Source organism: Arctopsyche grandis, chromosome 4, assembly GCF_051622035.1.
Source record: "Arctopsyche grandis isolate Sample6627 chromosome 4, ASM5162203v2, whole genome shotgun sequence".
NCBI lineage: Eukaryota > Metazoa > Arthropoda > Insecta > Trichoptera > Hydropsychidae > Arctopsyche > Arctopsyche grandis.
In genome coordinates this window covers 9,436,190-9,449,708 of record NC_135358.1, presented here as the reverse complement: position 1 = coordinate 9,449,708, position 13,519 = coordinate 9,436,190, and the positions used below count along the sequence as shown (strand labels likewise).

General features: G+C 34.8%; 1 protein-coding gene across 4 annotated transcripts in view; it reads right to left on the bottom strand.

The window, feature by feature from the left end:
* Prosap (SH3 and multiple ankyrin repeat domains prosap) overlaps window positions 1-13,519 on the bottom strand; it is an 85,194-nt gene that overhangs the window by 54,842 nt on the left and 16,833 nt on the right. The window lies entirely within an intron of this gene.

Below are 13,519 nucleotides of genomic sequence, written 5' to 3'. Positions count from 1 at the left end.
TCTCATTACCGGTTTACCGGTTTTTACTAGTAAATGAAAAAAAAAACCAACACACAACTTCGAAACAAAAATCCTCCGAAGTTTTGGTTGGTTTTAAATAAAAAAAAGCCTATGAATTTCATCAAAACGTTTTTTAAGTTGACTTTTAAGCTTTGAATAAGCTCAGATTACTATTCGGTTGTGGCCACCAAATTTTAGAACGAGAGTCTGCTTACAATATTTGGTATAAAAAATTTTATATGACATATTACCCAAAATATATTTTTTAATTGTACTCGAAAAACAATTTTCATATCAATCAAAGTGCCAGGGCGGCGACCTGGTTCGACCTGGCCCGACTACACCACTGGTTGTAAATCAATGTACATACTTATTTATGTATGTAGATATGCTATTTATCAACTTCACATTTAAATATAGTTTAATTGCGTATTCAATAAAAATAGTAATATTCAATCGAATTAAGTGTGCAAATGAAAAACTTGTTAGTTTCGCTTTTAAAATATTAGTTAGTAGACTTTTATTTATAGCATACTAGTGGTTTTACCCGGCTTCGCTCGGTATTTGTAATATAAACCGCTTAAACATGGCTAATGTAATAGTAAACATTATATTAAATTTATTTCAATAGTTTTATTTTATTTAAATTTATTTGAATATTCATTTGTTTTTTTATTAAATTGAAAGTCGGGGATTCTACGAACCAAAACATACATACATAGAAAGTCTCTTTCGAAATTATATATTAGATATAGGTACATTGTATATACTTAGATAGGTTTCAATCATCATTCTGGTGTGTATTTGAGTGGAAAATGTAAGTGGAGGAGATTCGTGGAAACCGCAAAAGGCATTTGTATCCTCCACCGATAAAATGGTTATGCAGTAAATCAAGATCGAGATTCAGCGTTTGGCGAGGTCGTTATATCAGTCGCAATGTTTATGTGAGGTCGAACCCGGTGAACATTTCCCTTATTTATCGACGATCGGTATCGTCCTAACACCGTTGAATTATGTCCGGGAAAAAGGGATAAGAGCTAGCTCGTGATGGGAAACGAAACCCAAAGAAAGATATTGGGTGGGGCTATCAATGCAAAGCATCGAGCTCTTCCCAATCACAACACATACACAAAATACAAATTAACTAATCCTCATAATCGACAAAATCCAGGTCGACTATTAGTCTAAAATACAATATATACATAGGTATATTAAAATTATTTTGAGCATGAGATTCAACCAACTCGCAAGTTCAGCGTCGGAGTTAAATTGAATTTGAACCGCTCTAAAGTAGTATATTTGAACTGTCCGATAGCAGTTTGGTGTTTACAACGATGTACCGTTAACCGGTTAACCGTCCGACCGCTCCTCTGACTTTCTGTTATGTAAACGTTGTGCAATGTCGGTTCGATCGCTAATCGATTCGCCACTCTTCCATTTTTATTAATATTAAAATTAATATCTGTTTCGAAATTAGTAGCAGAATCTTTTGATCGGTCGAACCGCAGATGTTTGTCTGTTCAAGAATACAATTTTGAAGGTTATAACTATGGGGTAATTTACTATGACTCAGTTTGTATACATACATACATATACATATATCGAATAAGTTTATTCAGTGGTTATTAATGAAGATAAAACCGTTGGTTTTTATTTTATTTATTTATGAATGATTCAGATAATTGTATAATTGATATAAAATAATTTAATCTTTATTGAAAATTATTAAAAAAAGTAAAGATAATAATGTTTTTAAAAAATTAAGGACAAAAGTTTTAAGCGATTACCACCCAGAACCCATTCCAGCATTCCAATTAAACTTTTTAGCACCAATTAAAATCTCAAAAAACAAGCGATTTCTGAGCAATTTAAGGAATAGGAAAAATATTTCCAATTACTACCGTCATGTTTTAGAGAATGATTAATTACTAAAGAGCATTCTAAATTGGTCCAAAATGCTATACATATATACTTCTACTTCGATATGATTTATGGAAAAATATACAATGCACGATCTGATAGATAGTCAATCAATCCGTTTTACAAATTTGTACATCTCAATCAGAGGTGTATCAACCGTAATTTAATTACAATATCAAGATATTACAGAAGAATCATCATTATTATTCATCATGAACAGACATTCGCCATCCACTGCTGGATGAGGGCCTCTCCAACACGCTGTCAACTTTCATCCATCTTATCTCCCCTGTGGCCTTCTTCCTTGCACCCTTTTACATTCACCCGGGTACCATTCGAGTACATATTTCATCCATCTATAGTCCGTTCTTCTAGTTACGTGACCCGCTCATTGCCATTTCAATTTCTTTACTCTCACCATACATCAACCACTTTTGTCATACTTCTAACCCACGTATTCCGTTTCCTATTCCTCCTCGTTATGCCAAGCATACAGCGTCCATATAGAAGAATATCATGATACATTTAGTTCTCATTTCCACTCACCTTATAAACAGGCACTCATAAAATGCACTTCCTATATTTAGAAATCTAAGACCACCTATGAACTTGGGCATATTACATACATATGTATATGTGTACAAACCTAGAATGAAATTTATTTCACAGTATCACAACGACATTGCAATTTAATCGAGTGAACCAAATGCAACTACGGTCAACGTTTGTGTAGTGTCTGAGAGAGCAGGTGACCCGCAGTGGCACGAGATCGTGACACTCGTGAGCCATGATCCTGAGAGTTCGAGAAAAAAGTGTCCGGCACGATAAGCTCGGCGAATCTTCAATAAGCCGACCTGAAGTGCATTTCAGCATCGGCGACCTTATGCACATTGCACATATTGAAATTGCATCGTCGCCGGTCACACCAATTACAATCGACCTCAGACGATGCATGTACGTACATAGGCACATGCTTTTAAGTCGTACGCACAATGGCGAGAATGAAGTCGTGCACGTTTATTCATATTATATGAATTGAAAATGCTCTTTGAATGCATTGTGCTGGCTCGAAAAAAAGGACAATGGGGACCAGAGGAGGTCCTTGGTTAAGAGACCGCAATGTAAATTTACACAATCCATAAATGGATAACGTCTTTCGTATGTGAGAGACAACATAAAGAAAATCTCCCGTTGCGTTTGCATATGAAGGAAAATTCCACGCAGATTTTCTTTATTAGCTATTGATAATGTAATTTTCATTAAATATGAGTGTGCATATTTTATTTCAATCAATTATGCACACTCATATTAACAGATGTCTCCAAAGCGAGGAGTGTGGTATACATATTAAGAATGATTAATTATATATTATATATACAGGTATAATTTAGTACACCCATATATTTACATTAAACACGACATCTATGGCCAAACATTATACAGAAATATTTTAACTATTATACAAATTAAATAAAAACATCGATTAAACATAAAACATCCACAGAGACATACATACATATATGGACAAATTCGCAGCATTTAATTACAAATTAGCGAAATTCGAAAAGCAGAAAAACTCGAGAGAAAATGGGTAAAAGTTGTCAATTTGTTAGAACCGTTTCAATGAAAATCATATAAATTGGCAAACTTTGATAGGAAAGATCGACCCAAAGCAACATATCCAAGGCCTGGTCAACAGCAATATACGTAAATATGAAGATTAAAGCTGTGTTATTCGCATGTGTTGTAGGTTAAGAAGTTCCACATGTATTGCCATTAATTTTTTTTAATATTGAAAATTAAAAACCTACATATTATATATTTTTATAAGATGAATAATATAAAAGAAATTTACGTTTATTGAAAATATATATAAATTTAGATAATACATTTTTTATGTCATATTCAAATAGTGGTGACACATTGGGTAGAATGGTTTTGGCCATTTTGAGATGAGTAACCGTTTCAACAATTAAATAAGATAAAATGGCAAACTCTGATAGGAAACTATCTACTTGGAGTATAAGTCTGACCAGCAGTACTACAGAAATACTTCCGAATAAATTCTTTCCAATTGGGGTTAACCCAGGGCATGAACTTCTCGTTCGTTAGCATTAACGCAACCACCGAGCTATTTATATTGATGGCTGCATTGAATAGCTAACAGAACCAGCATTATATATTATTACCTTAGGATGTGCATATACTACTATAACATGCATTTTATATTTCTACTATGTCTACTATGCAGTTAAATATTTAGTATCGAAATGTGTAGACAATCCAAGCCTTGAGAATAAACACTGAACACTACGTAATGTACATATACATATAAGATATGCCATGGTATTTTCATAAGATTCGAGCGTGTAACTCTTGACCCTTTCGCGCGGTTCGCACGTAGCAGACCGTATGGCGCGAGAAATCTCGAGAAATATAATATGCAGTATGTACTTCGGTTAATTTACAGACAGCTATTACCGGTGTGCGGTTATTGCGCAATCCTACGCGACATGGCATCTCTCTCACTCTCCCACTAACATTACCGGTAAATTACGAGTTATCACGGATTAGCCGCGGATATGCGGTCACAATCCCAGCTTCCAGTCTTGGGTCTAGAATACATACAATGTACATATTACATGCACATAAATAACTCAAAATGTGCTTAGAAACGAAATCACTCGCCTCACTGGATTTAATCTACAAAGGCTTTCCCTTTCTATTACAATCAACACATTCGTAAAATATGTATAAGCTTTATGGTCAAGAGGATCCTTTCAAACCCTTTGATTGAGGTAGCGATGATAGGAGTGACAGTTAAAGGCAAGTCCATTAACAGAACTGTCATTTTGGAATAAAAATATTGCAAATCCGACTCATTCAATCAGCAGACTGACAATCATATGTCAATTGATGTCACTCAAACAAAAAAATCACTCCTTTTTTGGTAAAAAATATTACGTTCATATCTACATATCTACTAAGAGGTTTTGATAGAATAATAAAATTTTAAAACAAATAAATAAAATTTTATATTTTATATAAAGCGCTATTTCATATAATTTTTCCATTTTAATTTCAAGATTTGTTTTATAATGAAACATTTAATCATTTTTTATCGTAAATCTTATACGTATGTATGTATGTATGTATGTATCTGTGGCGTGCGGTGAAAATCCCCCTGTTTTTGTCGCGCAGCCTTACTAACATGTGCGCCAGCAGGGTACAAGGGGCTAGGTGACGTCTTACCGAGTCCCTATTTTTCACGTTGGTGCAAAATATACTGATTGATATTTGCTTGGGTTGATATTTGTATCCTGCTCGCGCACACGTAAGTAAGGCTGCGCGACAAAAATTTGGAGATTTCCACGGCACGCCACTGGTATGTATGCACATATGCATGTGTTATATAAAAATGAGTTTCCGACTCTAGCTGTGTTTCATTTAAGAAATTTATTTTCTTTAATTTACAAAATCAGTCAAAAAATTGGCCAAGCCCGAGACATACACATTCCATAAACATGCCGACTTTATAAACAGATAAATTGAATTATAACTTGAAATAAATAATTATTTTTAAAAAACAAAAACTACATACATATATAAAAACTTAATTATGACTTATAGCGAGCATCGTAACCTGAGTGCCGCGGCAACGTAGAAGCGTATATCACCATATATGTATGTAGATCTAACGCGTGCGAAGGAGATGTGTGAAAAGGTTGCGATGCTCTGACTTATAGGACCTTTAATTGGAAGGTCGAGGAGTAACAAAAAGAACAATCCGAATGTCATCGATGCTGCGGATGAATGACATCTGACAGGTTATTTGATACCATTATGACAGCATTAGACCCAAATACAACTGGAATAGTGAAAGGAAAACACTACTTAAGAATGTACTATTAATGGTTCATTCAAATAATCAAGATCGACTGGTACGTATACATACATAGGTATGTATGTACGTATCTCACACGTAAACGATCGACCGCCACTACTCGGCGAGATGCCACAACTTGTTAGTTAGATATAATCCGGGAGATGATCCGTCTCGTTAACTTTATACAGAAGTTAGGGGTTGAGTATCGTGGCAAGTCATTAATTTCGCTTAAGTCGACTTTTCCGCTGACGCAGTAGAATCACTATAGTTAGGTTCGGTGTTCAACAGGATAAGTGTTGGCGCACGCGATGCTCGGCGCTAATTGCTCCTCTTGACGACGACGATGATGATGGTTAGACACAGACCGCATGTGCAATATAATGGCTCTCTCGAGACCCAAGTGCACCGTAAGCTTCGCAAAAATAATAAAAAGGGCAGTTTTCATAGCCGAGCGGTTATAAAGTTTACAGCGGCAGTAAACGATCCGTGCTGTGTGCTTCAAGCATCCCAAGCATTCGTTGAGTAATGATTATGCTCGCGGAGCGGCTCGCCCAATCGCTGTAAATAATGCACCAGGATACTTTCCAACGTGCTGTTTTCCTGAATATGAAAGTTTAGGACGTTTACTCATATCCAGACATTTTATGAGGGAGTTTTTTGTACCTATGAAACTCATTTGACTATGCGTTGGTGATGAAATCTACAGGAACGTTAGCATTGCCAATGATGTCAAACTAAGCGTGCTGTCTTGCATACATGGGTTACGTACATGCAGTATAGCTTGGTGGTTGCGTTAATACTAACCACTAAGAGGTCCCAGGTTCATGTTCTGGTTTATTGATTTCCTCGATCGAAAATAGTTTATTCTGGCTGCCGGTCAGATTTGATCGTTTCCTATCATAGTCTCATCTGATTTCACTGTTGAAATGGTTCTTCAACAAAATTGGCAACCAACCAATCTAAAATTTGTCACTGCTATTTGTATCAATATAATATCAAATTTATATTCTATAAATGTATCCATACATATATGTACAAGTTTAAAACCATAGGTGTCCCTTTGGGACAACCTGCAATGGCACTATAAAAAAAATAGATCGATTGACGGAAACACATTCCCCATTAGATATATTTTTACAAAGAAAATAATTAATTTGCAACTAAGCTATACCCCATTATTTTAATTTAACTTAGTGGTAAGGCCAACTTTGGATCTTGATTCATATTTATTAAAGACTTTTGTACTTCTAGCATTCGAAAAACTTCTAAGCCAGAACATATGAGCTGACCAATAGGAATTGCATTCCTAAATAAATATATGAGGTGTAGGAATGTGAAACTTTTTAGTCATTTGTACATGAAAAAGAACTTGTTTAAAGTTAATCCAAATAATTTTCATGAGCGGTCTTCGGCGGTGGAGTTTCCATTTCCCAAGAAAAAGGGTTTACTATTGTCCTACAAAGCCAGAGAGCAAAAAAAGGTTGACGACAGAAATTGTCAATAGTGTACCCATTACTTTGGGCAAAAGCATCCTGACCACCTTTTCGTACTCATGAGTCGAACAGCGATCATTAAAGGGCGGAAAGGAAGCGTGCTTTTTCCAGGAATCAGGGCCTTTTGCGTCTATTTACAAAGCTAGAGTGCAAAAAAAAGGTTCTTCATAAAATTGAACAAAGCACACCAACAATTAACAATGAACGGCACGCTTCCAGTCCGATCTCTAGAGATCATGCTCATGCATGAACGTACATATAAGGGCGCAAGCACATAGTGGTAAGCAGCACGTGTTTTTTTTTTTTTTTTAATAATTTTGAACATGTAAAAAACTCTAGCACGCCCAATATATGCTATCGCAATCGAGGTCATTACTCACCTCCTGGAGTTTTTTCGGTGATATTTTATCATTGTATTGACACAGAGTTTAAAGCGAACGATAACAGTGATTCCCATATTTGAAGAAATGTAGGAGAAACTTGTTGAGATTACGAATTAATAATGACAAAAGACACGCCCATTCACAGCTGGATTCCACCTAGGCATGTCATGCCGTACGATTCTGTATGTTTGCGTCTTAATGGTTGACTTAATGTTGATCTATTGTATATGTATATCCTAAGATGGGATGCGGTGCATCCGCTCTAAAATCGCCAGACAAATTGAACGACAGATTAACGGAAGGCTGCTTTAAATGCAATTCTCGTCTTCTCGAATGATAGATTGCACATCAGATGACAGGTAACCTTTCGATGTGCACAGATGCAATTATTAAAATGGTAATTATTAAAATTGAGTTGGATCTTTCAGGCGAGTTTAATAAGGCAAGATTCGATAAGTTCCGAATCTTGCCTTATTAAACTCGCCAGAAAGATTCAACTCAATTTTAATAATTGCATCTGTGCACATCGAAAGGTTACTCGTCATCTGATGTGCAATCTATCATGCGAGAAAATGAGAATTACGTTTAAAGCTGCCGTTCTGTTAATCTGGCGATTTCAGAGCGGATGCACCAAACCCCATAAGATGGGGATATAGAACTAATTTGAGCTACCTCTGATAAAAACACAGCGAAAACAAAGCTATCTATAATTGGGACACCATAAAACATTTATTAATAGATAAAATATAAGTTCATAATATAGATATGTAGATAAAATACAATAAAAATACACTAAAAGCGAATTCTTCAATTATACCTATACAATACGACATTTATGTATACTGCATAATTAAATAGGATATCTGTAGCCAAAAGCCATTAGAAAACTTATAAGATTTATTTTACGAGTAGATTATATTAGTCGGACACTTTATTGGCAGAGTGCGTTCACTTTTATTGCGGTAGGCCGCAGGAGCGACCGTAATGATATATGCGGACTCGTCCTGCGGATTTTTAAGGACTTATCGATCCTTGAACGTGAGACGTTTCGAGGTGAAACGCACAGTAAAAAGTTATTATATTCTGGAAAATTATTCTTCATGGGCGGGTGGCACGTTCGAGGGTTTCGAGCGGGGGCGTGCGAGATTACAGGCCAACACAATTACGAAACATAACTTTATTTTTATGTGTCTGAAAACAGTGAACGTGCACAAGTGAAATTACTCGTGCAAGAAAAAAAAAGTGAAAGAAAACGTATCAAAGTATCCGCAAAGCCGCACTGAGCTGTCGTATGCTGCATGTGCGGCGCAGACTCTTCAGGGTCGCCAAATATTATCCAGATCATTACTGGATAAAATTTGCACACAATAAATAGATATAGATAGAAGTTAGATGGCCGCAAATTTACTACGATTTTAATTATAGCAGAATAGACGAGTGGTTAGCATATAATGCTTTGAACAGAGTGGTCACGGGTTCAAATCCCACCGGTTTCCGCTGGCCAGACCTTAAATTTTGAGAGTTTACCAATTTATTTGGTACTCATTGAAATGGCAACCTTACCCATTTTCTCGCAAATCTCGAGTTTTCAGCAATCTAGAATTTCGCTGAATTTTATAAAATGCTGCAAATTTACAAATCTGACCATTAATTTATGTTAATTTATATGTATTTACTGAATTTCGCTGAATTGTTTAAAATTGCTGCAAATTTACAAATTTGACCCTAGATGTACATATCTGTGGGTTTTAATTGATATGCATTTACTTTATATAATACTTGTATCAAATGTACAATGTTTTTGGCCAAGAAGCGCATTGGGGTTACCTTTTAGACCTTCCTGGTATATATTAAAAATATAAAAATAAATTACACAATACGTTTCTCTTTCTTTCACTTAATGAATTTTTCTCTATCTTTTATCACGAGAATGAAATTTGCTGTCACAAACGGAATTGAATTTAATGTTAAGATACACAAAAAGTTGAAACTTGAAAAAATTATCCGGTCGCCATTCAGTTCAATTCTGTTACAATTGAAGTTCAGTTATATCGCATCAAACCATTACGTTATAATCAATGAACGTTTCAATTAGCATTCCATACGTCATTTCAAATAATTGCGTTAATTTATTTAAGAGAAAAAAGGCAATAACGGATTCTTTAGCAGGCGATTTGTAGGGCATACGTACATACACATTGTTGCAATTAATCTATCAATATGCCCCGGTAAACGCGACCGGTAAGTGCCGGGGCTTCGAGCGAAATTAGCAGCAGTATTAAGTCATTACAGTTAGGCATATATATATATATATATATATATATATATATATATATATATATATATATATATATATATATATATATATATATATATATATATATTCTATTTTAATAGCTATGATTCATATCGAAGATTATCCCTCGAATAACGTGACTTTTAATTGCGTAATGTAGCACGATGCAATCCGACGTGCAATGCGAATCCGGATGATTATAGCGAATCATCCGTCGATTGATGAAAAGTCACAATTTTTCATATCCCGAGGATTTTTATATTTACTGTTTAGATTTGTAGCAAATTACGACACAATTTCAATTTATAGAACGATTGTAATAGCGATGACCTAAAAGCGAGAATCAGCCATTACGACCGGTGCGCGGTGATATCATTGTTTTTCGAAATTAATTACACACGTTTAATATGTATGACTGGCTATTCGCAGGTAAATAGTACAAGCTAATATATACTTAAGAGAACTTTCATCGTCATTATGACATCATCCAGCATCGAACAGCATGATACAGGTTGTTATCGTCATATAATATATGACACATACAAACATACGAAGATTCAAAACTTCGGATTGAATTTTCAGTAATAAGCTTTTATTACTTCTTTTTTAGATATATATATTGAAAAAAAAACTGTTTCTGTGTATCGGACATAAGAATAATGACCCATTCGTTTAAATTGACTCGACATATTCTTTTAAATACATACACATTGTTCAAGTTAGCCCAAAGCATTTAGGCAAAGTCAGGGGTCGCTAAACTCTGGGACCAAAAGAGCCAAATATGAGTAGCAAAACGGTTTACAACTTTTTTGAGAGCCAATGTTTGAAAATGATTCATTAAAATATGTTCATATGCATACATACATAGACCCGAATATATTATAGTGAGAATACCAAATGCAAATACCAATGTTTTCAAGTGGAATTCGGAAGGCTATTCAGATTATTAAAAATCATAGTATGTGTCTACCTTCTGTAGATTTTTTAGACCACTCCGCTTGGTCTGTAAAATTAATTTGCTTTTTAAAAGCTTTTTATTCACTTCACTCTGTTAGTACAGCGACATTTCTGCCCGTCAAAAAATTGTGATCTGATTTTGGGCCACTTCCACTCTTCAGGTTGCTTTAATATCTTCCAACATACGGGGGGGGGGGGGTTAGCTAATTTCTCTCCAAATTTATTCAATTTTATTGGCAAGACTTACATATTTGGAGCTCCAAATTTGTTCTTGTTTCCTTTTAAATTTTTCGGATTTATTCCAAGCTGCGTCGTATTCAATTCAATCTGATTTACTCCACCACGTTTTAGCTCAGTCGTACTTTTCATCCAAGTGTTTTGCTTCCTGTCTATTTTTGGTATGTAAACTAAAATTCCACTATATACCCATTTCCATATATACATAATACATATCATAAAATATTCGACATGTAGAAAATTCATATGAAATTGTCAAAATTCTAGTTTACAATAGTTCCTCCTTCACACATGCTCTCCTACATTCGTCGGGATGATGGCTTTATGTGAGATCCTCGAAGAGTGAAGCCGAAAATATGTATATATGTACATATATATATATATATATATATATATATATATATATATATATATATATATATTCCCTATCAAAACTATTAAAACTCATATGAAAAATAAGATATATAAAATTCATATGCTGTTTAACAGCGGCATTTCTGCTTTTGACGAATGATTGCCAATTGTATTATTTCCGGTCTAAAGCCTTGAATATGTACTCAAAAGGTTTCCTACAAAAATAAATAATTGAATTTGCGTTTGATTTTAAATCTCCATAGAAAAAATATAATAAATTGAAAGACTGATTTTGTTTAATTTCACACAGTAAAACAATTCATAAAAAGTCCACAAAGACATATTTTATAATAATAAAAAGCTTGTAATGAACCTATAATACCTACACACAATTCACGCAATTTATTATTCTCTGGTTTATTAAATTCACCTAGATTTATTACCGCAAAAGAAAGTTCATCTTTAGTGTTTTTTTTATAATTTTACGACACAACCGACTAACTCCTATTAGAGACACCACACCGACATATTAACCTTTTCCCGAAAATGGCTATCGTTTATTCAATATTTGCGGTATGTATGTATGGACGTTGACACGCGATGTGCACCATCTTAATGATTCTGACACGGTTCACACAGCACCTTGAAAGTGTAACGTGCGGTTGCATACACTAACCATATTATACAAATAATAAAACAGTGTGTACGCGAATCGTATCGATGCCCAGTTTATTACATTATCAAACGCTTCATATAGATAGATATGTATAATAAACAATTCGATCCGATCGAAAATGGCTTCTGTGCTCCGGTGCAACTTTACGATCGTGTTCGGCGAATTCGGCTCTACGCAGATACAATTTTGTGGGTTGTCACAGATCGAACCCGACCAAACCGCAAATATGTGGGCAAAGCCTGGGCATGGCCTGGTAATTTGTTCACGGATAGTACATACTACCTACTTTGGATATGTATTATAGTTATATGTACGTTGTAGGTGATACGAGCACTTGGACAAAGAAACGGTGGTAGATCGAAATGTAGTTCTCGCGGTTAGATAGCGAAAACGTGGGAGTCGAACATGCCCCACACCCTCATCGACAGAATCACATGAGAGTAGGTACACGTCATTATGTGAATCGGTCTCTTATGGTGTCTGCGACTGTCTGGTTCTGGCCTCGTATGCAAATCGGATGCAATCAACCTCAGAGGTAAAACTATGCAAAAAATCCGTCTCCATATTTAGTTCATGAAAAGTGAATCACAAAGGAAGGTCGAAGGAAGTGTTCGAACAAAGAATATTCGACAATTTGAAAAAACTAAGGTAAATCTGAAATATATACGGATTAAATTAGATGAAAAATTGCGTATGATAGGTAGAAATAGATTGTAGCGTAATAATATTGGAGGATGTGAAGAAATCACAAAGAAAAAAGTTCTGGAAGAAGAACATTTTGGCTTTTAAGAGTTGGCTTGTAGAGCAATATTGTTCATTAGAGCTATTGCATAAGTGTTGACCAACATCCGATAGGAGATAATAGAGAGAATATTATGAGAATGGTTTTCAGTTTTTGTATCCAATCAATTAATCCCAAAAGCGTTTGTATCTAAATTGAACAACTTTTATTTTCAGTTCAGTATTATTATGATTAAGATTTACGTACATACTTGAATATTATGCAAAATTTTGGCAATGACGTCAGCTACATACATATGTATATGCGTGCTGCACTTATCTATGTATGTAGATATTGAATCACATTCGCCGACGTCAGAATGGCAGATAATTCTCTCTATCTATAATTTTATTTATCGACAGATCCAATTGATCTCTAGAAATTTAGGCATTCTATGGATACATTTTGCACAATATCTGGTTTTCGCAATCGGTCATTGATGTGCTTGATAACATCTGAATTTCGATTATGTGAGTTAATACTAGGATTAAGCTAATACAACGGTATGTCAAACAGAAGAACAATACTTGAGTATG